Source organism: Hippocampus bargibanti, linkage group LG02 (assembly GCF_051943395.1).
Source record: "Hippocampus bargibanti isolate YZ-2025 linkage group LG02, ASM5194339v1, whole genome shotgun sequence".
Taxonomy (NCBI): Eukaryota; Metazoa; Chordata; class Actinopteri; order Syngnathiformes; family Syngnathidae; genus Hippocampus; species Hippocampus bargibanti.
In genome coordinates, this window is record NC_142735.1 from 11,691,068 (window position 1) to 11,714,227 (window position 23,160).

The 23,160-nt window shown below is 46.7% G+C and overlaps 1 protein-coding gene across 2 annotated transcripts in view; it reads left to right on the forward strand.

Annotated features, from left to right (window-relative positions):
* Positions 1 to 13,547: 13,547 nt before the first annotated feature.
* Positions 13,548 to 23,160, forward strand: part of LOC148901548 (uncharacterized) — an 82,946-nt gene continuing 73,333 nt past the window's right edge. For both annotated transcript variants that reach the window (XR_016117872.1, XM_089017142.1), the window contains exons 1-2: positions 13,548 to 13,599; positions 16,316 to 16,404. The gene's annotated coding sequence lies outside the window, so the exon portion shown is untranslated. The remainder of the gene's footprint in view (positions 13,600 to 16,315; positions 16,405 to 23,160) is intronic.

Below are 23,160 nucleotides of genomic sequence, written 5' to 3' on the forward strand. Positions count from 1 at the left end.
GTCATTTTTATTGGTATTTTGCATTAGAATAAAAATATCACACTGCGTGTTTTGGGTATTTTAGATGCTATAAAATGTTTTTCTGATGTCAGTTAAGAAACAAAAAAGTGACGTCGGTTGTCCTTTAAAACAGGCAGGATTGCGGCCGCAACCACTGGAGTTGCCCTCACCGAGTTTTGGAAACCCCCCCTTTCCGTGAATTCAGGTCATACTCGTAGTCCCCCAGCAGGCGTCAGCGTAGCTCCACTTTTTACGCTTTTAATTTCCACGTCAAACACGCACTTAATTGGAAATTGGGATTACACCGAGCTCTCCTCAATTGTGCGCTGGCAAACGAGATACGTCTCTGTAAATAGCAGTTCGCTTTTTGTTTATTTATGGAGCACCTTCCGTCACCCTCCAAGCGTAGTCTTACACGACAGGCAATAAAATTTACATTACGCTCCCGTCGTCTCTTGCGACTGCCAACCGAGTCCTTCTGAACGCCGTCACACTCACAAAATGTAAAAAAAAAAACACGAGGAGTGGGGGGGGGGGGGGGTGCAAACTGCGTTGTTCACAGTGCGCCACTTTAAAACCCAGAGACATGACACCGACGAGACGACTTGTTCCCGTATCCACAGGGGGTGCATGTTACATCCGCCCTTCTTCCTCAAGGGCTCCCCGACAGACAAGTCGGCTGGCTCAGCGGGTAGGATATTAACCGTACGAATACTGACTATGTCCTGCAGTCGCTCATAATGTTGTCAGCCCTCAATCTGACATGTTGGAATCCTTTCGTTTGCAAAGTGTTTTTCCGAGAGCCATCGCCGTATGACACAAGTGACGTGAAGTGGGTTATGCCGTGGTGTCTTTTACACATGGAACACATCCACTTCGGCTAGGCTACATACAAGGAGTAGGGAGCAGAGGTCTACAGTGAAACATAATATTCCCTTGGCGTGATAAAGCATGCTCACAGTCGCTGGCACAGCTGGTCAGGCTTTTATTAAGCAAACATTGCAGTTAGCACAATCATACCGGAGTTGTTGTTACGCCACAACTCACGCGCAGTCATGCATGTGCTCTCTCAGGCTCTCTCGCGGGCTACTCGTTTTTTTTTTTTTTTTTTTTTTTTTTTTCGTCGTTGGCACAGCTGGTCAGGCCTTTATTAAGCAAACGTTGCAGTGAGCACAATCATACCGGAGTTGTTATTACGCCACAACTCACGCGCAGTCATGCATGCTCTCTCTCAGGCTCTGTTGCGGACTACTCGTTGTCGGGTCCTCCCTTCTCTCCGTGACGTCATGCTCCCCCGATATAGCCCAGCCCCCAAACATGCAACTCACAAGCACCGGACGTTATACTACCCTCCCCTTTATGAAACCCTCGCCGCGAGGGGTCAACATAAAATCCTCCAGCCGTAGGTGTTGTGGCCATTGTGTCCGTCTCTGCGGTCGACCTGGCTCTGAGTAAATTCTGCCTCGTGCTGGCTGACCCGGGACACGACTGGTGGAAGGTGGATCCTCAGCCTGGAAGTTCCGCCCCTCGTGCCGCACGTCACAATCTCGCTTTCGACGCGCACCGGCTTTCTGCAGCCGATCCCGCTGTCTGTGGGAAGACTCCAGCCCCGGCTGGTCCTCTGAGCAGCCCGGAGGTCTCCCAAACGCCTGAACTGGTGCGTGCGGCTGGGCTTGAAGTCTCTTGCCGGCCGCACACTCCTCACAGCGCCGACAGGAGTCCTCTGCGTTGTGTTGATGCTGTCCCCAGTAGAACACTTGGCGGAGCCGTCGGAGGGTCTTTGCGCGGCCAATGTGTCCTGAGCCAGTGCCCTTATGACATGCTCTCAGCACAGTCTCTCGAAGAGATTTTGGCATGACCACCTGCCATCTCTCTTCCCCAGCAGCAGGTTCTCTCCAAGCATGCTGCAACACAGCATCCTTTATGTGTAGCACAGCAAACTTGCTCCAAAGGCCTTTGGGAGCAGCAGAGAGTCCCATCACGTCTTTCCAGGGTGGCCTCCTGCCACTCTGGACCCACTGCCGCACCGGGTTGAGGTCGTGGTGCTCTTCTTGCTTTGCAGCCCACTCTGCAGTGTCCACACCCTCTAAGGTGCAGCATGTTGGCCCAGCAGCAGCCGCTTCTTCATGCATCTCCAACTCTCTTGATGTTATTGCCCCCTCTACCCGATCTCCTGTCGAGGGCAGAGTGGACAGCACTGCTGAAGGGTCTGCTGTGTTGATGGCCACCCCTGGGGTACCCTGTTGAGATGCCGTGATGAGCTCGACATGCTGGCCACCTGGCAGGGTGAGCACCCCAGCCCCCAAGTCCACCACACAATTTGTGGCTTTTAAAAAGTCCCGTCCTAAAATACAGGGGTCACTCATGTCAGCTACCTAAGCTGAGTGGGTTGTTGAGGAACCCCCCAAGACAAAAACAAATGTCCCTATGCCCTTCATCTTGGCCGTTTCACCGGTCACTGTCCTCAGTTTTGTGCGTGTCGACTTTAAGACGGTTCCTGCTGGAATAACGTCAGGCCTCACGATTGTGACTGAAGACCCAGTGTCTACCAAGGCTTTCCAGGAAACGTCTCCAATTTGCATGCGGACCTGACTGGGGTCCCCCACGTCTGTCCTACCCACTGTCATCGTTCCGCATGTGGACTGCAGTTCCCGGCTGACCACTGGAGGGGTCTGTGCTGCCCGGCCTTCAGGGACCCTTCGCCGTTTGATCTTTGAGCAGCGCCGCAGCAGATGACCTGGCTGTCCACACCCCCAGCAGACAGCAGGGCATGCACATCGACCACTCCCTTCCTCCTGTTGTGCTGGCCGGATATTCAATGCACACACCAGCTCTTCCACCCACGCCGGCCGGCACGCCTCACCTTTCGACAACGAGGTCGCCGAATCGGGGCAGGCCGCTGTCAGCAGTATTCCCTTGACTGCGATCTCCCTCTCTGTAGCAAAGGCAAGTGCTTCTCAGAGCGCCGCTGGGTGGGCAAGCTGGACGTACTGCCACAGTTCATCCGGTTTGAGAGCTTGGATGAACTGGTCAAATTAAAACCAGATTATTTTCTTACAGACAGTGTATTGTAGGTGTTCAAATACCTGACATGTTTTGGCGTATACTTCCGCCTTCCATGTCAGGTATTTGAACACCTACAATACACTGTAAGAAAAGAATCTGGTTTTAATTAGATATCAAGTAGACAGGATGAACTTAGTACAACTAACTGGTCATGAATCAGTTCATCCCGGACGTCCTCTGGAATCCCAGCATATGCGTGTCGACCCAGGCTCTCGATAGCATGGGCAAGACAACGTATTGGTTCACAAGGATGTCGATCACGCTGCTTGAACTCGCAGCGCAAGGAGTCTTTCAAATTGAACTCCCTAAAGCGCCGCTGCAGAGTGCCCACCAGCGTGCTGTAATCAAGTCTCTGTCCAGGGCTCAGTAGCAGCAGACCTCCTCAGTCAGTGAAAGCGCTAACTGCACCGCCTTCACCTTGTCCGGCCAGTTCGATGCGTGGGCCACCAATTCGAACTGTGCCAAATACGCCTCCCAACTTCCTTTCCCGGAGAATTTCGGCGCCTTTATGGAGGGCCACGCGACACCAAGGGCGCCACCATTAATGCTCTCATCGCTCCTCGTGGTGACGGCTGCACTTGTCGTAATGCGGATTGCCGGCGTAAAGACGACCGCGCTCCATGCCACTTGACTCCGACACGTCAATTTCGCATGGCAAGGCCTACGCCTTTACCTTCTGCCGAGTAGCGTTGTCGCGGAACATCTTCCCCCAAAAGTTGGACGTGCAACGGGTGAATCCGGAGCTTCTGACACCAATGTAGTGCCCCTCGGCGTGATAAAGTATGCGCACAGTCGCTGGCACCGCTGGTCAGGCTTTTATTAAGCAAACGTTGCAGTTAGCACAATCATACCAGAGTTGTTGTTACGCAACAACTCACGCACAGTCATGCATGCTCTCTCTCAGGCTCTGTTGCGGACTACTCGTTGTCGGGTCCTCCCTTCTCTCCGTGATGTCATGCTCCCCTCCGTGAATTCAGGTCATACTCGTAGTCCCCCAGCAGGCGTCAGCGTAGCTCCACTTTTTACGCTTTTAATTTCCACGTCAAACACGCACTTAATTGGAAATTGGGATTACACCGAGCTCTCCTCAATTGTGCGCTGGCAAACGAGATACGTCTCTGTAAATAGCAGTTCGCTTTTTGTTTATTTATGGAGCACCTTCCGTCACCCTCCAAGCGTAGTCTTACACGACAGGCAATAAAATTTACATTACGCTCCCGTCGTCTCTTGCGACTGCCAACCGAGTCCTTCTGAACGCCGTCACACTCACAAAATGTAAAAAAAAAAACACGAGGAGTGGGGGGGGGGGGGTGCAAACTGCGTTGTTCACAGTGCGCCACTTTAAAACCCAGAGACATGACACCGACGAGACGACTTGTTCCCGTATCCACAGGGGGTGCATGTTACATCCGCCCTTCTTCCTCAAGGGCTCCCCGACAGACAAGTCGGCTGGCTCAGCGGGTAGGATATTAACCGTACGAATACTGACTATGTCCTGCTGTCTCTCATAATGTTGTCAGCCCTCAATCTGACATGTTGGAATCCTTTCGTTTGCAAAGTGTTTTTCCGAGAGCCATCGCCGTCTGACACAAGTGACGTGAAGTGGGTTATGCCGTGGTGTCTTTTACACATGGAACACATCCACTTCGGCTAGGCTACATACAAGGAGTAGGGAGCAGAGGTCTACAGTGAAACATAATATTCCCTTGGCGTGATAAAGCATGCTCACAGTCGCTGGCACAGCTGGTCAGGCTTTTATTAAGCAAACATTGCAGTTAGCACAATCATACCGGAGTTGTTGTTACGCCACAACTCACGCGCAGTCATGCATGTGCTCTCTCAGGCCCTCTCGCGGGCTACTCGTTTTTTTTTTTTTTTTTTTTTTTTTTTCGTCGTTGGCACAGCTGGTCAGGCCTTTATTAAGCAAACGTTGCAGTGAGCACAATCATACCAGAGTTGTTATTACGCCACAACTCACGCGCAATCATGCATGCTCTCTCTCAGGCTCTGTTGCGGACTACTCGTTGTCGGGTCCTCCCTTCTCTCCGTGACGTCATGCTCCCCCGATATAGCCCAGCCCCCAAACATGCAACTCACAAGCACCGGACGTTATACTACCCTCCCATTTATGAAACCCTCGCCGCGAGGGGTCAACATAAAATCCTCCAGCCGTAGGTGTTGTGGCCATTGTGTCCGTCTCTGCGGTCGACCTGGCTCTGAGTAAATTCTGCCTCGTGCTGGCTGACCCGGGACACGACTGGTGGAAGGTGGATCCTCAGCCTGGAAGTTCCGCCCCTCGTGCCGCACGTCACAATCTCGCTTTCGACGCGCACCGGCTTTCTGCAGCCGATCCCGCTGTCTGTGGGAAGACTCCAGGCCCGGCTGGTCCTCTGAGCAGCCCGGAGGTCTCCCAAACGCCTGAACTGGTGCGTGCGGCTGGGCTTGAAGTCTCTTGCCGGCCGCACACTCCTCACAGCGCCGACAGGAGTCCTCCGCGTTGTGTTGATGCTGTCCCCAGTAGAACACTTGGCGGAGCCGTCGGAGGGTCTTTGCGCGGCCAATGTGTCCTGAGCCAGGGCCCTTATGACATGCTCTCAGCACAGTCTCTCGATGAGATTTTGGCATGACCACCTGCCATCTCTCTTCCCCAGCAGCAGGTTCTCTCCAAGCATGCTGCAACACAGCATCCTTTATGTGTAGCACAGCAAACTTGCTCCAAAGGCCTTTGGGAGCAGCAGAGAGTCCCATCACGTCTTTCCAGGGTGGCCTCCTGCCACTCTGGACCCACTGCCGCACCGGGTTGAGGTCGTGGTGCTCTTCTTGCTTTGCAGCCCACTCTGCAGTGTCCACAGCCTCTAAGGTGCAGCATGTTGGCCCAGCAGCAGCCGCTTCTTCATGCATCTCCAACTCTCTTGATGTTATTGCCCCCTCTACCCGATCTCCTGTCGAGGGCAGAGTGGACAGCACTGCTGAAGGGTCTGCTGTGTTGATGGCCACCCCTGGGGTACCCTGTTGAGATGCCGTGATGAGCTCGACATGCTGGCCACCTGGCAGGGTGAGCACCCCAGCCCCCAAGTCCACCACACAATTTGTGGCTTTTAAAAAGTCCCGTCCTAAAATACAGGGGTCACTCATGTCAGCTACCCAAGCTGAGTGGGTTGTTGAGGAACCCCCCAAGACAAAAACAAATGTCCCTATGCCCTTCATCTTGGCCGTTTCACCGGTCACTGTCCTCAGTTTTGTGCGTGTCGACTTTAAGACGGTTCCTGCTGGAATAACGTCAGGCCTCACGATTGTGACTGAAGACCCAGTGTCTACCAAGGCTTTCCAGGAAACGTCTCCAATTTGCATGCGGACCTGACTGGGGTCCCCCACGTCTGTCCTACCCACTGTCATCGTTCCGCATGTGGACTGCAGTTCCCGGCTGACCACTGGAGGGGTCTGTGCTGCCCGGCCTTCAGGGACCCTTCGCCGTTTGATCTTTGAGCAGCGCCGCAGCAGATGACCTGGCTGTCCACACCCCCAGCAGACAGCAGGGCATGCACATCGACCACTCCCTTCCTCCTGTTGTGCTGGCCGGATATTCAATGCACACACCAGCTCTTCCACCCACGCCGGCCGGCACGCCTCACCTTTCGACAACGAGGTCGCCGAATCGGGGCAGGCCGCTGTCAGCAGTATTCCCTTGACTGCGATCTCCCTCTCTGTAGCAAAGGCAAGTGCTTCTCAGAGCGCCGCTGGGTGGGCAAGCTGGACGTACTGCCACAGTTCATCCGGTTTGAGAGCTTGGATGAACTGGTCAAATTAAAACCAGATTATTTTCTTACAGACAGTGTATTGTAGGTGTTCAAATACCTGACATGTTTTGGCGTATACTTCCGCCTTCCATGTCAGGTATTTGAACACCTACAATACACTGTAAGAAAAGAATCTGGTTTTAATTAGATATCAAGTAGACAGGATGAACTTAGTACAACTAACTGGTCATGAATCAGTTCATCCCGGACGTCCTCTGGAATCCCAGCATATGCGTGTCGACCCAGGCTCTCGATAGCATGGGCAAGACAACGTATTGGTTCACAAGGATGTCGATCACGCTGCTTGAACTCGCAGCGCAAGGAGTCTTTCAAATTGAACTCCCTAAAGCGCCGCTGCAGAGTGCCCACCAGCGTGCTGTAATCAAGTCTCTGTCCAGGGCTCAGTAGCAGCAGACCTCCTCAGTCAGTGAAAGCGCTAACTGCACCGCCTTCACCTTGTCCGGCCAGTTCGATGCGTGGGCCACCAATTCGAACTGTGCCAAATACGCCTCCCAACTTCCTTTCCCGGAGAATTTCGGCGCCTTTATGGAGGGCCACGCGACACCAAGGGCGCCACCATTAATGCTCTCATCGCTCCTCGTGGTGACGGCTGCACTTGTCGTAATGCGGATTGCCGGCGTAAAGACGACCGCGCTCCATGCCACTTGACTCCGACACGTCAATTTCGCATGGCAAGGCCTACGCCTTTACCTTCTGCCGAGTAGCGTTGTCGCGGAACATCTTCCCCCAAAAGTTGGACGTGCAACGGGTGAATCCGGAGCTTCTGACACCAATGTAGTGCCCCTCGGCGTGATAAAGTATGCGCACAGTCGCTGGCACCGCTGGTCAGGCTTTTATTAAGCAAACGTTGCAGTTAGCACAATCATACCAGAGTTGTTGTTACGCAACAACTCACGCACAGTCATGCATGCTCTCTCTCAGGCTCTGTTGCGGACTACTCGTTGTCGGGTCCTCCCTTCTCTCCGTGATGTCATGCTCCCCCGACTAGCCCAGCCCCCAAACATGCAACTCACAAACACCGGACGTTACAATATATTGATAAGGAACTTGATGGATCACAGCAGATTCAACAATGTGATGACATCCACTTATAAATGTTTTTTTTGGGGGGGGAAATTGGAAACAGCAAGACTGAGCCAGTGGTGGACAGTATGATATAAATATTGATACCAACATTGGGATTGATCCGCAGTGTGTCATAAAATAGGCACCCGTAAACCGTGGAAACATAACATGAGTGCAGAGGAAAACCAGCATTTTAGAGGTGGTTTGGGACACAATTGCACATTATTCTTGTGAAATTATGGCGATTTTATAATTCATACGCCTGAAAGGATGTATCCGGCAAGGATGGTGTTTTTTTTTCACTCAAAAAGTCATTATGTCTTTGTTCCTCAGGAAAATCAAAATACCGTGTATTTTCGAATTAATCATTTTTGGGGGGAAAAAAAATCTGAAAATAAGTAAGCACTCTCTTATGACCTCTTTCTGCTCTGAAATATGGACATGCACACCTCCTTCCAATGAAATTTTGGTGTGATGCCTGCAAGATGCAATCTATACAATCATAATCAGTAGGCTCTAGTGTCTAGTCATTGATTTGCAACCCATACCACTTAGTACTGGGCTGCTTGGAGACCGATGCAAAAAAACAAACAAACATGTTTTTGTCTGCTTTGGCCAAGTTTTGAAATCAGCTACCAAAAGTATTCTTGTATAAATAGGAATCAGTGATTGCATGACAAATAATTCTGACATTCTTGTGACCAGTTGTGAGCTTTACAACATAATTATTCCATTGACTAATTTGAAAAAAAATATCACCCAAATGTTTAACACAAATATACAAACTTCATTGGAATTTGGCCTGTACTTAAAACACTGTCAGCCTTTATCAAAACACCCGAAGGTGATTTCAGGCTCCACAACCTGTTTAGACTTTGATGCGTGTCTTGAAGAGCGGACTCTCGTCACTTGGCTGTGAAGGATAATATGAGCAGTAGAGGTCAATGCTGCTGAAACTTTGTTTTGCAACTGCTTTATTTTATTGTCTGTACACTAAATGTACACTAAATGATCTCAACAGAAGAGCAAAACACATTTTATTTATTTATTTATTTATTGTAAGTATATTGACATTTGGTCAAAAAATGTGTCCTTTTATCTAGGGCATTCATCAAAACTGCTCATGACAAAGAACTGTCATTGTTGTACACCAGTATGGAGAATATTTGGCGATTTATGTATTTAGTTTTTTATGTGCCATACTTTGATCCTAATTTACAAGGAAAAAGTTTCTTCAGCGGTCATCTGTACTTCTTTGAAGGTGTCGGACGTCTCACTCCTCATCCAAAGAGCTTTGTCAGCAAACTAAATTTGTGCTGGTAACTCTGGCCATATATATATCCCTCATGGACACAGGTGGCTAATTTACATACATAGCTGATTCCAAAATCATTAACAGCGTGAATGGCAATGGCAGGACAGGTGTACTTATTATTTTTTGTAAGCTACAATTTTATACTATTCATACTAAGTGTACATTTTAAAATCAGAAAATATATTTAGAAAAGTCAGTTTGACTTTGGTACACATTTTATTTTGATACCAAAAATGAGGACGTAATCTAAGGAGAAATGAGACATTTTCCTTTTGAAACAAATTAACAAAATTATTTCCGGACTGCCAGGGGTGAAGAGGCTGTGGGGAGGAGTGGCTCAGAGTGGTGGCTGCATACAGGCTCTTCTTCTGCATTCAACTCCACGAACAAATGCATGAGACAGGTGCGACATCTTTCTTTAATGCGAGAGTGAAACGGCTGTACGGCACAGAAAAACAGCCATTCACATTCACATACACACCGAAGCTATTAGAATGTTCAAGTAATCTGGCATACACGTGAAACTCCCCACAGAGGCATGGGGACAACATACAAACTCTACACAGGACGGCCAGAGCTTGGAATCCAACACATGACCTCGACACTGTGAGGTGGACATGCTCAACATGTGACCATCTTGCCTCCAAAGTAGAACATCCCCGAGGCAGTACAATTCTGAATTGGACCAAGATTCTTGTTGGAAAAATACCAATGTGAGTTATGTATATATGCACGCACGCATGCCCACACACACACACACACACACACACACACACACACACACACACACACACACACACACACACACACACACACACACACACACACACACACACACACACACACACACACACACTTGGGCCTTTACCTCCTTAGCAGCACTAACTGGTCACTGTCCAGATGTCCAGAGTCCAAGGCCTCTGGCCCCTGCATTAAGCCATTGCCACGTCCGGACTCTCTGCCAGTGATTGTCCTATGCTGCCAAAGCGCTCTATTTATAATCTCAACATGTCACATGTATCAGGATGTCCTCGCCACTTAGTGTTGCTCAAATGGTGATCAAATGTTTTCTGTCAGCATGGTCATATTGTCCAAAAAGGAGACAACTAATATGTTTGCAGTTCAAACACTCGCTGGGGGTCAAGATGAGTTCTTCAAGAATCTGTGGTTTCTTTGACAACATCACTCTGCAGAGCAAGCACACTTTCTATGCTATTTTGTGTCCCAATTCATTAACTGGCTGAGCCAGACTGTGATATCTCCACTACATCACACATTTTCTTCTGTAATGAGAAGGGGGAGGGTAGTTGTGGGCTTGGGGTTCATTATTAATCTTATTAATGCAAATATAATGCATGGCTCCAAGTGGCCTGCAAAGCGACTCCCGATTGGAAACTGGAGAGATTGTCATGATTGTATATTGAACGACGACACCGATATATTTCAACAGCACTGTCACGAGGAGAAAGGAAACTTAGTTTATATTGTGAAAACAGAAATAAGACAATTATTTCCTGCTGCTCCAGAATGCTAATGTACGGGTGCTGACAAGACGTTGAATGTCTTTCAACATCACGGCACAGTATCACGGCTGATTCAGATTTCATGGTGGGGCAGAACATGTCATGTAAAACAACTTGAAAAGTAAACAAAACAAACATCCCTGTGGTGTTGATTATACAATATACACAGAGTAAACATTTTAAACTTACTGACAGGCTGCCGACTGCTCTGTCAGGTGGAATCGTGGAAAATAGACGGCTAACCGTCTTTGTAAAATATAAAATTTTAAAAAGCACCCACCCCCTTCATTAAATTGAGTACTCATGTTCTGTTTACGCCTGGGAGGAAGGAAGAACCTGCGGGGGTGGCAGCTTCGTTAAACGATCACACCCTCTCATCGACATGAACTCCTGCAAAAGTTTGGGTGTCATCCATCTCTGAGCCTGCCTCACCAGATAATTTGGGGGCGGGCAGTGTGAGGGGTGACCTAGTTTGGTAATTAAAACCTGCCACATATACTTCAGGTGATAGAGCACAGTTTGAGCTGAGGTGGAAAAAAAATATCCACAACATGTCACATTCTTTCTGAAAGTGCGAATAACAAGGATCAGTGCACTGTTAATGAAGCATTTCGGATGGTATACATGCAACCAAGGTCCCCAACCTGCGGGCCACGGATTGGTACCGGTCCGTGGGTCGTGTTGTACCGGGCTGCATAGAAAGAATAAATAGCCTACATTACAACCTACATTTCATTCATTTCGCCTATTGCCCAAAGACAAATAGGAGAGGTTCTGGCATGCTTGTGACCCTGTGAGGATAAGCCAATTAAAATGGATGGAAGGCTCTTAATATGTTTCAATATGTAACATGTAATCCGGCAGACATGGGTATTTTAACAGGGCCTCCAAAAACATTTCATTGAGCCATAACACAAAAAAAATGGGTTTCACGAAGACAACTTGGAGTATTTTTTTACCATTTTGGGGTCCTTCAAAAAGAACTCATTCAGGTACTTTTGTGCAATTGCACTCAAATAGAAAAACAAAGGTTTTCTTATAGCATGTGTGTTCTGCCCCCAGTAATTACATTACAATGCAGTACAGTACCCGTAGTGGTGGAAATAGTTAAAACCACTCAAACGTTGTGTGTTCAAAGAGTTCAAAGAGTCCCATTCATAACAAGCCACACTCTCTCAGGCAGTGTAGGGGTTTCAGAATGAAGACCCTAGACCAGAGCAAGCGCTTCCTTAAAAGGCATTTCATTTGTTTCAAATGCTGTATGTCAACAAACCAAAGAGCCAAAGACTGTAAGACTGCAGTTCGCTGTTCAAAGTGTGACAGTGATCGTCACATCTCAGCTCTACATGATGGTCCAGCTCCATGGATGGCAAAGGAAGCCGTGACTTCCGGGGGTGATGGCGGAGGGCAGGCTGAGGAGAACTCCACTATAAGTACATCCAGCTGCACTGAAGTTTGTGGAGAGTCATAGAAAGTCGTGTTCCAAAATATGCCTGGTCAATGTGTATCCTGAACAGAAGAAGACAATGTATGTTATGCTGGATGACCAGAGTAATTTGTCACTCGCCAAGTCTGCCTTCTTCGACATGTTTAACGTTCAGGGAATGGTCTCTCCTTATACATTGAAGACATGTTCTTGCATGACAGAAACAAGCGCCACAAACGTCATCATAGAGGCTATTGATGGTGGAGTATCCATGGTACTGCCAACACTCATTGAGTGCAATCTGATACCTAATAATAGAGACAAGATACCAACTCCAGAGGCTGCTACACATCATCGGCATCTCAAAACCATTGCTAACAGGATACCACCGCTTGATGCCTCAGCCGAAATACTTCTGTTGCTTGGAAGAGATATCATCCGAGTTCACAACGTTCGCAGTTAGTGTGATGGGCCATACAATGCGCCATATGCCCAACACCTTGATTTGGAATGTGTAATTATAGGAGACGTCTGCCCCAGGGGAGCCCATAAACCTACTGTGAACACTTTCAGGACGAGTATCCTCGATAATCGTCGAGTTAGCTTCTTCAGACCCTGTGAGAGCAGCATCTACAGTAAGGAGAGTTTCACAGGAGAGCCCCCCGCCCCCCAACAACCTCCTCAAAAGCCAGTTCAAGATGGTCTTGTCAAGCAGATCTTCAGTCACATCATTGAGGATGATAAACTGGCCCTCTCTGTCCAAGATGAGATCTTCCTCCAAATCATTAATAGGAAGTTCCCAAAGGAAGACTCAAAGAGTTGGGTGGCTCCCCTCCCGTTACGGTCTCCAAGGCAGCGCTTGCCAAAAAGCAGGGAGCACGCCCTCAACCGTCTCCTGTCTCTTCGGCGCACTTTGAAGAAGAAGATGAAAGATCACTATGTAAAGTTTATACGGAAAGCAGAGAGCAACCTCTACTCGTCTGAGTCTTTATCAAAGTCCAGCATTCAGGTGCGGGATGGCAGCCTGCAGTCTCCCCGGGAAAAGAGACCCCTCTCAGGGCCCCTCTCTGAGCATCGTGCACATCGCCACCGTCAACACGATGGGAAAATTGGTCGCTGTGAAGAAGATAGTATATTGATACTTACATTTTGATGATGTTTGTTCTTATTTCTGTTGGTTTGTTGGTTTGCCATCCTATACATGCCAGGCGGGGAGTGTTCTGCACCCAGTAATTACGTTACAATGCAGTACAGTGCCCCCTAGTGGTGGAAATAGTAAAAACCACTCAAAAACGTTGTGGAGTAGCCATTTTGAAATCTAACTGTGGAGAGTTGTGATTACATCCATGTCCATCCTCTTTCTTTTGACTTGTTCAGGCACACTCTGTAAGTACATTTACACTATTATACATTTTATTGTTTGTTGTGCAAGTTATTTATAAGGCTACATCAATATTTCGTCAGTTAAGCATTTCACATCAATCGTTGAATGAGCTAGAGCAGGGGTCGGGAACCTTTATGACTAAGAGAGCCATAAAAGTAAAATATTTAGAAATGTTTTTCAGTGAGAGCCACACGCACGCGCGCGCACATACAAACACTCGCGTGTGCGGCCACTTTTCATCAAAATATCAGAATGTATTATTTAAAATAACTTTGTGATAGTACTCACCGTTAACATGAATGGTTTTCCGTTCCTCGTGATTAGTAAAAATCCAGGCAAACGATCGGAATGAAATTCAATTTGCCGGTCCAGAGGCGAAGTTACTGCTAGCTAGCCTGCACACGGCTCATAAGCTTCCACACTTGCTATCTGCAATCTACTTCTCGCAGAAGTATGTCGATGCTAACGTTAACATGGGGCTTGTTAAAATGTCACTGACATTCGACTGTTTCATCGATGGTATTGTTTCATTGCAAATTAAAATCAGAACATTTTCTCTCCTCTAATGCTCCGGTGCATTCACGCTGAAGTGCACGAGTTGGGCTCATTTAAAGGGCCGTTTACCTGTTTCAACATGACGGCCACTATCATCCAATCAAAAGGGCGCTCTCGGCCATTCTCGCTCAGTGTCATCCAATCAAAAATGAGCTTTCCGCCAACTGCAGCCCCAACGGGAAATGAACGGCGAAAAAAACGACAATATGTATTTAGTTTTATCGGCGAGCCATATGCAATCATCAAAAGAGCCATATATGGCTCGCGAGCCATAGGTTCCCGACCCCTGAGCTAAAGAATAGGCCTGGTTCATTAATGTAATTTTATATGTATAATTGTATGCTGTACAACATTCGTATTCCTTTTCTGTTTGTATGCAGTTTTACAAGAAAGACTTCCATAAAAATACTAAACGGTTGATTCTCAACTTGTTTTTTATTGGAAGATTGTTAAGCTCGCTGTCTAAACACCAACATTTGGTCAGGGCAGAAGAATGTGTAATGGTGACATTTGATGAGTCGCCATCATGAGTAAAACCACAGAATCACAAAAATTGCCTCAAAAGAACCACAAAAAATTGCCTCAAAAGACACCATGCCTGAAAAGCCGCAGGAAGTCTGCCATTTTACTTTGAAGCATCCACTTTCAGGCGACTTTCAGTTTTCCACTATATTAGGTATTAGCAATGTTGTCCATGTGACCATTAGGACTCAGACCTCAGTACGACTTTGGTGACTGTGACCGGAGATACGTTTTGACAAGCACACAATGTAATAACTGAATGCAGGATGACAGTGAATGCAGTAGCAAATGAGATTCATACACGCATGTCGACACAGAGCTCATTTTCAAACGTTAATCCAAGCTTGCTGCAAGATGTTGGACTTTAAAATCTCATTTCAAACACAACACTGTATTTTTCAACCCACTCCTCAAGCTGCAGGAGGACGAGGAAATCAATAGGCAAAATAATGATGCTGTTGTCTGTGGAAGGCTGCCGCGATTGCACACATCCGGCGTCATTAATTTGCAACAGACCCGCAACCTTGCTTTTTATTCATGCGTCCCCTAGTTTATTTGTGAGGGTGCGGGGGTGCTCGGAACCCATACGTGAAGAATGCATGCAGTGCAAGAACATGAAGCATACTTTTAACGGAGCGAAGGAAAATGAAATTAATTTGTAAGGAACACAGGAAGAAGGCATTTGAGGAATTTGGCCCGTGGTTCTCGCAACCCTCCCTGCATAATGACTGGAAAAGGAGGAAATGTTATTTCTCTGAGCTGGAGATAAAAAGGATTTGTAAGGCTATGTAAGTACAGAAGAAGAGTCAGGAGAGCGATCAATAATTAATTTACTTTCAGCAGTCAAGGGCAATTAACATGCTTTTTTTGTGCCCATTACCCACCTAAAAGTGGCGACTCCAGGGCCTGAGCCCCCTAATCTTGCTAACCGTTGTCACATTGGAGGATTACACAGCCCGCCGATCAATAGCTACAAATACACGGACGATAGTCGGGCTTTGTGAATGACTACGAGTTAGATTACTGGCACTTTGTGAATAGTTACCAGTGTGGAACATGCTGCAGGATCTCATTAACTTGTCTTCAAGAACAGCAAGTCATTGTTTGGCATGCCCCTTCGTAGCCTGACATTTGGTAAATTTGTGTTTGGGACCGGGGGCGAAGCAAGAAGTCTCAGGTTGGGTACGTAGAGCATTAACTTGAATTCTGAATTACTATCGGCATCAAATAATCATGTATTAATCATTTATTATAATAATCAATAGAGAGGAGAGTCATTGTGTCATTGTGGTAGTCATATGTTCAGACCTCTCAAGTCCTTCATACTCTGTGACAAGGGGGTCGGGCTCTATAATTCACAAGTAGCCATCAACAGCCAGTCTTTGAGAACATTTTCTTATTTATGTTACTTCCATCATGAAATACAATAATGCGTCATTGACATGATTCACACGACACTTCGGTGGACTCCAGCAACGGTGTTCCTGATCAGTTATGATGTGAAGTAGAAATGTCACAATTCAAGCATGTGATTTTTCAGTGGATCGTTGCAAAATGATCACGTTTTCTCTTTTGCTAAGAGTTTATAAGTGACAAATTTGTATTATTTTAACATTTTATGACACAATCCTGTGTTTTTAGGTGCTGGAGGGTGTGGGGAAACATACATCTCCAGTGAGAAAAAAACAGCAAAAGTCAATATGAAGAGGAAAAAGCCCGCAAACAGCAAGGTAATTACAAATCTGAAAATACACAAGACAAAATGATTCACTTCCACGAAATGTAAATACCGTAATTTCAGGACTATAAGGCGCGACTTTTGTCACTAGCTTTCAACCCTGCGGTTTATGCAACAATGCGGCCAATTTTTGTATTGTTGGGGCGCTCGAGCACTGAAGATAAGAGTGAGACACGGCGGATATATGTGCCGAGGAAGACGCATGTTAATGTAACTGCGGTAACTACGCGTGTGGATCGTGCATTTAAAGTGGCCCTCCGAGTTGAATCGGAGGCTTGGATAACCAGCAACGAGAAATCGTTCACCAAATCTGACCTTATGCAAAGAGCAACCTTTGCTAACGTATTTCTTTCATGTCTCAGTGACTCGGCATGTTTTTGTTCTCAGACCTGTTAGCGAGTGCTAACGTGTTGCTGCCTTGTCTCACTTGTACTGGCATGTTTTTTGTGTTACTACTTACTGCATTATTGTGCCGCCATGTTCGTCTACCTGCGGTTGTGACGTCACCGCTGCTTATCGGCCTGTCACAACATTCTGTAGCAGTGTGACATATGCTACATTTACTCCCCTCCCTGAAGGAACCAGAAAAACTCTGCAAACAAGGGAAACCGGGTAGACTGCCGGTTTCCCTGCTTAGCCGTGTGGGTTATTCTGCCACGCGATAGGCTAAGCACTGGCTAGGGTTTGAAATCGGTGATTTAATGGTCCAAATACCGAGGGCAAAGGCGAACGCGAGCTGGCCGAGGCTCTGGCCCCACGGCTGGTTCACCACGCTCTTCACGTGTTCTCGGCGTCCCACTGATGTTCTCGGATGTGTGGCAGGACGTCAGTAGTCTTTGTCGGAGAAGCCTATATCTGCGACAGCCCTGTCGTTCGAGGGGGTCGGTGATGCCACTCTCCCTAGGCGGCTGGCATGCCCATGCGACCCGTCAGCCAGACAGAAGGCGGTCGGTCCGAGTTAGGCGGTAATCTGTACCGGTGCTGTCCAGGATGAGTCCAGTTTGTGAGAGCAGCTCTGCCGGTGAATGCGGACCCAGTCCGACACAGTAAGTGTGCGTTGCTTCGCCCGGCGCTTCTCATTGGCCCCTCTGCTGGCTGAGGAAGACTAGGGAGTAGGGTGAATTGTTTCACCCGCATTGTCAGAGATGGAAAAGCCGAGTGCACAAAACAAGTCCAAGCCCAAGAGTTTGGCGCCATAACGGGATATTTGGAAGATGAAGGGGGGGGAGAGACCTCGAGCCATAGCGCATAGGCGATATAGGCGGTCGCCTAGAGCGCCATCTGCTGGAGGGGCGCCGCCACGTTGTGATTGCTCAGTTGGCTGTTGTCATTGAATTGTATTGGGGGCGCCGGGATGTAATCTCGCCTAGGGCACCAAATTGGGTAGAGCATAGCGCACTGTGAAGGTGGCAGTGCCCACCATGCCAATCTTAGTTTTGCCATAGCCAAACAAGTTCTCAGCGTTTGCCTCGATCGGGAGATGAGGAAAAAGACGTCAAACTGTGAACACGTTCAACGGTGACCTGGAGGCTTCAGTGTCAAGCAGGAGTGGTAAACTAACTCCATCCACTTCCACTGTGCACCACTTGAATGGTTTGGCACGCGAGCCCACGCAGTGGATGGTGGTCTGCCTCGGCTGGCCTGGTGAGTGGCGTGACAGGTATGGTGACGTGGGAGCAGAGCGGCACATCCTGGCGATGTTGTTCATCTTCCCGCAGCGCTGGCATCGTTGTCCGGTGGCTCTGCAAGTAGGCGCACGTGTGGGGTGCAAGGCAGACCCACAGTTGGCACGAGGTGTGTGTGTGTGTGTCGGCCAACGCGGGAGAGTGTGAAGGTGTTGGTGGGTTCACAAGCCGAGCCGTTAATTGTGCTGCGTTCTCCAATTGGAACGCCATCTCTACTGCCTTCGATAGTGGGAGGTCGTCAGGGGACAATAACAGTTTCTCCCGTAGCTTCAATTGTGTGCTCCGCTAGTTGATCTCTAATCATTTCCTCCTCCAAGCGGCCGAATTTACAGAGGCCCGCTAAACACTGCAAGTTGGCAACATAGTGGTGTACCGACTCACCTGTTTGTTGCTGTCATTGATGAAAGGCAATCCGCCGGACAATCACGCTCTGTGGTGGGGCGACACAAACAACAAACAAAGCGACAAAATGTCTGTATTTCTGCGTGGGTCCGAGTGTACGAAAAATGTGCTGCCCCTCACTTCCCAAACTGTGCACTAGCTTAGCCGTTAACCGTGCGTCGCTTGCCTCGTTTAGTTCGATTGCCATCAGATATGTCGTCAAAGAGTCATACCAGCGGGACCACGGGACTGGTGGCTCACCGGGGAGCGCGAGAAACGAGGGGAGGGCAGCTGTGTAGAAGTCCATCTTCGTCGCCAATGTTGTGTCCGGAGGAATGAGAGGAGAAGAGTTGCTTTTTCAACGTCTTTAATGTGCCGCCATGTTCTTCTACCTGCGGTCGTGACGTCACCCCTGCTTATCGACCTGTCGCAACATTCTGTAGCAGTGTGACATATGCTACATCGTCTTTCTTTATAAACATGCGGTTTATAGTCGGGTGCGGTTTATGTATGTACAAAATGGCCTGTCCTTTAAAAATGTACTGGGTGAGGCTTATAATCAGTTGCGTTATGTCATCCGGAAATTATGGTAATCTGAGTAAAACAAGATATGCAAAAAAATACTAACTATACAATAAAATTATCAACTCATGAGCAACTGTAACCATGAAACGGGGGCATAAAGAAAATTACACTGGACCAAACAAGGTTAAGAGTCCTTAAATTCATGGCAAGGCTTGATTGGTAACGACAAACAGGTGCACAACTGAAGGGGAACGTCCTCCACTCCAGCTGCTGCTGTAAACAAAAACAAGAACGGAGCAGAACTTGACAGTGAGCCACTATATGTATATTATCACAGGCATTGCTGGGTTACATGCGAAGGCATAAATATATGATATGAATCATGGTTTGATATGTTATTGTCTTTCATTCTCCTCCAGTGTACATGGTGCGATTCTGCAGACGTTTTTATGGATGAAGGGCCTCCTCCCTGTGCCATTTGTTCCTTATTTTTTTCCATTACAGCATACATGAATCATGCAACAGCCACTGTGTTTGTTGCAGTTATTCATTTTTCATTGCGACTTTATCTTGGAAAAGCCATCTGCAGTCTAGGACCACCTCACCGGGTCGCAGGTGGAGGAAGTGCCACTGCTGGCATTTTTTTACCCCTCCCATATTTCTCCACTTGAAGTAATTCATAAATTGTGAATGCAGCATTGATGGACTTTCTTGTTTTCAACTGATGACATTTCCATACTTGGATGCCAATTTGGGAAATGTCATTCTCCCTCTGCGGCATGACCCACTGTGCTCCATATGATAATGTAAGTAGCTCCAAATAGTGGCTAGAATAAACAGATTTATTTATACATTCCCACATTTTTGCATATCCTCGCTGCCCCGAGCCCACATGCTTTATTTCAGTCCAAATGATGTTGAGTCAGCCGCTTCCTATATCGTTGCCCCAGATAAGTAGCTTGAAGCTCAATGACCAAAATATCACATGCTTTAAAATATGTCACAACCTTAAAATCGGAAAACAGACCTCCGTCCAATATATCAGAATCAGAATCAGAATCAGAATCAGAATCATCTTTATTGCCAAGTATGTAGGACACACAAGGAATTTGTTTCCGGTAGAACACGCTGCACTAGTATCGTTGTCAAAAAAACTGCTAAGTGGCACTATACAGTTCCATTTTGGCTACTGTTGAAAGAGTTCAAAGAGTTAATGGCTTGGGGGAAGAAGCTGTTTAAATGTCTGCTGGATTTGGTGCGCATGGATCGGTAGCGCCTGCCTGAGGGGAGTAGCTGGAAAAGGTGGTGGGCAGGGTGCGGAGGGTCCAGTAAGATTTTCCGCGCCCTAGTTTGGATTCTTGCAGTGTGCAAGTCCTCGAGAGTGGGTAGGGCGGTGCCAATGATTTTTTCCGCCGTCCTAACTGTCCGTTGAAGTCGGATTTTGTCCATTTTTGTGGCGGCCCCGAACCAAACGGTGATGGAAGAACACAGGATGGATATATATATGGCGAAGAGCAGCCGAGGTAGGCACTTATGGATGAAATTACTGTCGTACCAAGTTATAGGGCTCCAAATAAGAGTTTTTAAGACAGGTGCCGGTATATAATGGAAGGTCGGGATTTCAAAGTCAGTTTTCAAGATAGAGATAGGCTTTTTTTTTTCTTACCAGAGATCAAGTTTCAATTTAGGATTTTAAACAAAGTCTAGGGTTCAATGTAATTTACAGCATTTCCAAATACATTTTTCAAACATGTATTTTTTTTTTTTTTTTTTTTTTGCCAAAATCAAGCTTTTCCACTTAAGTTATCGTTTTTCGTCAAACTTTCTAGCCAGGGTTGATATTTCAAACCTGGGTTTGGGTTACAGACCCAAAACAATTAAACAGAGCCTATTTAACTTGTACCCACTGCGGTCAGACAGAAATTGAGATGCACAACCCGGATAAAAGTCCTAAAATTGAAACATGGAGGATGAAAAGTAAGAGACATGCAATAAATTGATCGAACTGAATGTGAATGTTGATAGTAAAATTATTTGCTGTTTTTCTTTCCACTGTAAACTAGCTAAATGAAGTGTATGAAATGTATTACAGTATTATTATAAATGAAGTGTAAAATAAATGTACTTATACACTATTAAATAAAAATAAAGTAGACATTTACATTTGGGTGAGTGTGTGTGTGTGTGTGTGTGTGTGTGTGTGTGTGTGTGTGTGTGTGTGTGTGTGTGTGTGTGTCGTATATGGGATATAATTTGCTATAGTGAAAAATATCCTGCTGTGAAAAAAATTCTTGCTATAAACGATGATTTTATTGTAGAGGGATTTCACTGTATCAGAAATAGTGTTTCAGACTAACTTCCATGGACTTTGACTGGCTGTTTGATGATTGAAACTTACTGATTCTTATTGATTCTGATTTGTTGAATCGTGACTGACTGAGTCTAATGGCCTTCTCATACTTCAAATCTTTTTTGTAATTCAGTCAAGCAGATAAATATCGTACTGTCTTTGACGAAGCGAGATGAAATGCTACAAAAACATCACTGACCAGACATTGCCACTGCTAACCGATTTGACTGCCATCGACTCACTCTAAACCACTTGGTTCTTAACCTGGGTTCGATCGAACCCTAGAGGTTTGGTGAATCGGTATCAGGGGTTCGGATGATCCACCGCCACAGAGGTCCACCCCTCAGTCTAGTCTGCAGTTAGTAGGCAGTCATTGGAAGAAGGGTTCAGTGAATGAGCATATGAAATTGGTGGGGGTGGGGTTCGGTGCCTCCAACAACATTAAGTACCACTGCTCTCAACCAAGTCACCAACTCTGAGTGACTAACACCGGTTTACAGACACATTGATTGAATTATTACTGACTCTGACTCACTCTTCCTGACTCTTACTCTGACTGGCTATGATTGACATCCTTACACTGATTAACTCTGATTGACTTAAACAACCTGATTCTGTGTTCTTTAAAATGACCGACTTACACACTTGAAACAACACCATCTTTCTTTTTTTTCTTCCAATGTGGAGTCAGTGTTTTTTGAGTTTATATTGCACCCATTCAAAGAATTATGACCCCAAATAATGGCATTAATCCCCACCACATTTGCCAGAAAACGTCTCAACACAATGGATCGACAAAATCTATAATGCTTTAGAGCGGTTCCTGTGCAAGTCCATTTAATAATTGAAGCGCACACACACACACACACACACACACACACACACACACACACACACACACACACACACACACAAATGACTGTGATGTGCATTTTAACTTTGCTCTCTGTTTCGTTGTTTTTTTGTTCTTTATCAGACACAGCAACTCTAATATAAACTCAACTGATTATTGCCTTCCTCTAGGGGGCACTTATCACCAGGGTCTCACTTCACATTGCGGTGCCAGGTGAGGATGGCAGCCTTATTTAGCCATGCTTTTGTTTCTTTTATTTCGATTTCTGTTAAGCCACAGGAAAAAAAATCAGCATCAAGTCCCTTTTCTTCTTCTTTCATACGACCTCTTGAGATTAATAATATAGCAGCAAAAGCTCCTCTCTTCCTCCCGCTCCTCCGGTACTCAACAAGAGCCACCTTATTCAATCTCGGCCATAGTGCTCAGCCAGCATGAGATAATTTTAGACAACGACACCCCTGAGTGCTTACGATAAGCAGCACACAATGAGCGAGGTGGGTATGGCATGATGGTGTTAGGCAATGTTATTTTTCTCTTCTCTTTCATGCCGCAAAAGCCCCTTCAGGTGCAAATCGGCAGAAACACGGTACTACTTTTGCATATCCAGTGACCGCACCAGCAAAATTGGGCATGGTAATGCAAACTCACAATACAGCTATGCATGTGGAATACATAAGCAGGTCCATTAATACATTCAGCAACACCTTTTAAACTTCAAAAAAATTAAATAAATAAATGTTTAGTATTCCCTTCATTGCCTTTATCAGCAGTTTAAAAAGGGCATGTTCTATTGGGGTCAAGTCTAGAGATTTACTTAAATTTCTTGCATACTGTCCCTCTTACCTCAGGAATGACCGAAAGCTATTCAACTTAACTTAACTCAACTTTATTTATAGCGCAATTTATAAACAACCACAACTGTATACACACTTTTGTGTATAATGTAAAAAATGT